The 4,875-nt window shown below is 36.5% G+C and overlaps 1 pseudogene; it reads right to left on the bottom strand.

Annotated features, from left to right (window-relative positions):
- Positions 1 to 2,874: 2,874 nt before the first annotated feature.
- LOC108531864 (60S ribosomal protein L6 pseudogene) lies at positions 2,875 to 3,736 on the bottom strand (annotated as a pseudogene).
- Positions 3,737 to 4,875: the final 1,139 nt, after the last annotated feature.

Raw genomic sequence — 4,875 nt, 5'->3', positions numbered from 1 at the left:
AAAAAAAAAAAAAAAAAAAAAAAAAAAAAAATGGTTTAGAGAAAAGCAATATTCCTTTTTCATTCCCTTATTGAAGAGTCTCCTAAATGTGTTCTGATAGACTTACCCTTTATTGGTTCTATTCTTTCGCTTTCACTTTTTGTAACTTTGACTTTCCTAACCGATATTTTGAAGCAGGAAACAGCAGTTTGAAACATCCAAAGGGCAGAATAAGACAACAAACTAGCACTCCATCTGTTGTGACATTTAGTATTTGCTTTTCCTAAGAAACTGCTTATTGAATCAATTTCATATTAGCATTAAGAAATTCAGATCTTAGTTCACATTACACATACACACACACACACACACACACACACACACACACACACACACACACACAATTTCCCCTGAAACTGGAATCAGGCTGCCTGATTTGAGTACCTGAACTGCTCTTCCTAGCTGCATATGTGAAACACTGGACTAGTTTCTTAATCTCTGATCCTCAGTTGGCTTGTCTATAAAATGAAGATAATAGTCTCTTATATACATGATTGTTAAAAGGAATAACTGGGAGAATATATGCAAAGTGGTCCACATGATGCCTGGTATATAGGAAGTGTTCAATATGTGTTAATTTTCTTATTTGTATTATATTTTATGTTTTTCTATAACTATATTAAATAATAACATTGATGCAATACAAACATATTCTTATCTTTCACATAACAGCTAACATTTTCATGATTAAACTAATTCTGACTGTATTTTTTCAATGTAGAAGAGGAAAACATGTATAGAAATGGGAAATTCACTTCTCATTGCTTCTAAAGTGAATGCTCTTAAAAGAAAAGATGTAATGCTCCTCTAACCTGGCCCACATCCTTGGGGGTTCAGAAGTTAGAACCATCTCAAAAAATAGTCTTAAAGACACACCTGAGGAATCAGCATTCTTCAGAGGATGAGTCAGGGTAACCAGATGCACTAAGTGTACTTAGCACTAACTAAATAATCCTTGAGGCACACAGAAATCAGTGATCAGGAAAAGCCATTACTTAAGCTAACTAGCCTGTACTGTTTGTATATGAATGAAAGAAAGGAAGAAAGAAAAAGCTCTAAATAGAAGACAGCAGAAGATTGAGAGCCAAAGACTCTGACTAGGCATCAGAGAAAAGGACCGTTATTCATGTACTAAGTATATGAACAAGGCCCTAAGTGAATGATTGTTTCTCCCTTGTAAACTATAAGAAAAGACTGAGAACTCTCTTACTGGCTTCCTGGAAGATTTTATGACATGGTAAAGTTGGATGTCCTACTGAGCATTTGGATTTAACACACATTTTGGTCTTGCTAGTAGTCATGTTTCAGGGAAATAAATCCCTTGCAGAAAGTAGGTCTAAAGTACTTCTACTAATAACTTCTTCTACCTTAAAATGGAGATATTTTGAGCTTATACAATTTAAAAAGTGTATTAATTTCATTTCTTATTACACGTAAGCACTATTTAAGTATTCAAACAAATCATCTAGGACCCATTTAGGTTACAAAAGACCTATCTACGACATATTTATTGAGATTTACTCTTTCAGAGAGAATGCCAAATTGATACAAACTCTTCAGATGTCTGTCCTAACAATTTTTAGTTCTGAGAACACAAAATAGCTATGGACAATCAATTGTGGCATTTGAAACTGATTTGGTTCCCTTTCCAGCATCCATCTTGAAATAAAACAAGTAGCCTCATACTGAAAATCATTAGCAATCTGAACAATCAACTTTGTAAATACCAGTTAACATTCTGTCATGGAGTCCGGTCCATGATGCCCTTGAAATATCATGAGTATCTCTTCATTTGTTCATATGTACAACCTTCATTTTCATTCTGTGTCATTATTTCTTCTACTCTAAACTGCAGAAATTGTCTTCTAAATGGTTTCATTGCTTTTTTTTATTTTTATTCAAAACTGTGATCCTAAAATCTTTTATAAGCTATCACGTCCCAAGCATCTACTGTATGCTGCATATTCTGTGTCATCCCGAAAGCTTGATACAGAGAATTGAATCTAGTCCTCACAGTGATTCTGGGAATTAGAAGATGATAATGTAGACTGGTTCCTTCAAAGTTTACTCTAATTTTTTCCCAATGTGCCTTCCTGGGCTGAGGTAGGCAAGCTAAATGCCACATTACCCAGACTATTCCAGTCCAGGTTGCAGATGTCACTTTGTGCATTGTTCCCATGTGTTCATGCAAAACTTGAATTCGAACTGAAGTCAAGAAACATACAGAACTTGAAGTCCCCATTTACCTGTTGTAGGGTATGGCAGAGATTTTGTGATGCTGGACCTGAGAGATGTAGTGGTGACTTGTTAATATGGCAGTAGCTTCCTAATCATGGCAGGAGCAAATGTTTCTTTCTATGGTGGTCTAGTTCTGCAATGTGGCTTTGGGCAGCATTTTAAAACACTTATTATAAAGACCGTTTTCTTCCTCCAGTGCTTTTAAAAGTCACTTAACATTCTGCGTAACTCTCTTCATGCTTAAAGTATCCAGAGTGGATTATGATAACTGCAACTGAGCAACAACCTGCATATGCAAATATATTCCCACTGTACATCTGACACAGAATAGTTACATTTCTGTTAAATTTAATAGGTAGTTAATAGTAATTTAGGGTTCAAATTGAGGCAGAACTATCTGAACCATGCTTTTAACCATGATGTTCTAATGTGTGTGTACTTTCACTATTCCATTCTCCCACTATACATTCCTTACTGCTAAAACATCATTTGAATTTTCTTGTTATCAAAAGCCATTTTTAGTTTATCCCAAGCTCCTTTCTTGTGTTTTTTCTTATTTTTTTGGTCAGATAGTTAATTAGGTTCTTCTTAAGACGTTTAGAACACCAATTTGTGAGGCTAAGTTCCATTTGTCAGGGCAAACACAGATTGCAGGTAGCCCTGGAGTTGAGGAATAGCTTTGATTTTTTGTAAAATCTGTGCATCTCCAGCTTTTGGATTAATTTTGTGCTGCTCTGTAATCTCATATTTCTCTTTTTCCGTGTTGAAGACCTCACCTTCCTGGTGTCTGGGCTTCCACAGTTTCTTCTTCTTGAAGTAAGCATCAGTAAGGTGTTTAGGGGTTTTTACATTGCTGATATCAATTTTGGTTGAGGTGGCAATGACAAATTTCTAGTGTGTTCTTAGTAGAGCAACTTGAGTGAGTGCCAGAGGTCCAGTCACAAGTAACAAGCTACTAGACAGCTGCTTCAGGAAAACCACTCTCTTGCCCCTGTGGTGTCCAGTGAGGATGATCAGAATGGTCCTGGGGGTGTTGCTGGCTCACAGTTTTCTCACATGCTGACTGAAGGGTTTTTGCTGTGGATCAATAGCTTTCAAGGCACATCTTCAGTAGGACAATATCTAGGCATTTTGTGAAGTTTAACTACCCAGGTACCACTGTTCTTGTCACCACCAAATGGTTTTGTAACAGTTGCAAGAACTTTCTCCTTCTTTTTCTTTTCACCCTTGGATTTAGCGGCTGAGTACTTCTTGTACATGGCCTTTCTGCAATACATGGCAGATCGGGAATACCTGCCAATTCCTCTGACAAGGACAGGATTGCGGCCGCAATGGGGCTTCCCCTTCTTGGGCTTTTAGCCTTGAGGTTACCCTTTTTCACCTTGGCACCAGCATCAGCCTTCTTGGCTTCGGGTTTCTTCTCTTTAGTATTTGGCTTCTCAACTTTTTCACCAGCCATCTTGCAGATGGGAAAGAGTTCTTGTGTGTGTGTGTGTGTGTGTGTGTGTGTGTTCTGGCTTTTTTTTTTTTTTTCTCCTGCAAAGCACTCTACATTCCAGTGATGCTGAACTTATTCCTGGCCTTGCCCATCTATGTTGTTTCCACCATAATTCCTTCATCTGGAATCCTTTGCATTCACTTAACCCCCCCAAAATTCTATCTATAGCTTGAGGAATTTATCCTTAGATTATATGTTCCTCTGAGAAAATTGTAGTGTGCAATTATCTTTTCTTCTTAATTTCATATCTCATAGTATATCATTTCTTTGATAATTATACATATTATGCCTTATCATATTTCATTTACCATTATCTTATGCATTGAATTTTTAAGATCTGTGTCCATTTAATCTTTGTGGCTAGAAAGAAGGTTATTGGTACATGGACTTCTTGTAGTTCACTAAATGCTGATTACCAACATAGATCATAGCAAATCCAGGTGATCGGCTTCTTTTATTCATATAGAACATTTAAGATTATGGTTTTCAGTTGTAACTCTCACAAGTGTTCCATGGAAAGCTCCTTAAAACACAGATTCCTGAGCACCACTCTAAAAGTCTTACTCAGTAGGACAGGATCTGAGAATCCGTACTTTTAATGAGCTCCTGGGTAAAGTAAATGCTCCTAATCCTAGGACTACACTTTGTTCCAGTGGTAAGAAGAGTGGTAATTTTTATAAAACTTTATATTATTTGTCACAAAAACTGTTTCATTTGCTCACGACAATAGCTGTTAAATTTCTAGTATTATCCCCAATAAAATAAAATTAAGACTTTATTTATGTATGAAGTATAAATCATTCTCTCTGGTCACACTGCTAATAAGTACACGAACCAGATTTCTAACTCATGTTCATTAATTCTATGAGAGGAAAATAAAATCTTGGGACCCCATACTCACTAAGCAAAGGAAAAAGTCAATCTGGGAGCTGCATCATGCAAAACTGTCTCACATTTTTTTCCTAAATAGATAGCTACAAAGATAAAAGGCTACATACCTGTCTCACAATTTGCTCACAATTCCTTGTGGGCCCCAAGGTCTTTTCCCTAAAACAGTTCTGTTGAATTTCACACTGACAATGTAAGTTAACAGCTTATTT

This window comes from Rhinopithecus bieti, unplaced genomic scaffold (genome assembly GCF_001698545.2).
Source record: "Rhinopithecus bieti isolate Rb0 unplaced genomic scaffold, ASM169854v2 scaffold_6708, whole genome shotgun sequence".
NCBI classification, from domain to species: domain Eukaryota; kingdom Metazoa; phylum Chordata; class Mammalia; order Primates; family Cercopithecidae; genus Rhinopithecus; species Rhinopithecus bieti.
The sequence above is the reverse complement of the archived record's forward strand: the minus strand, read 5'-3'. Positions and strand labels throughout refer to the sequence as shown.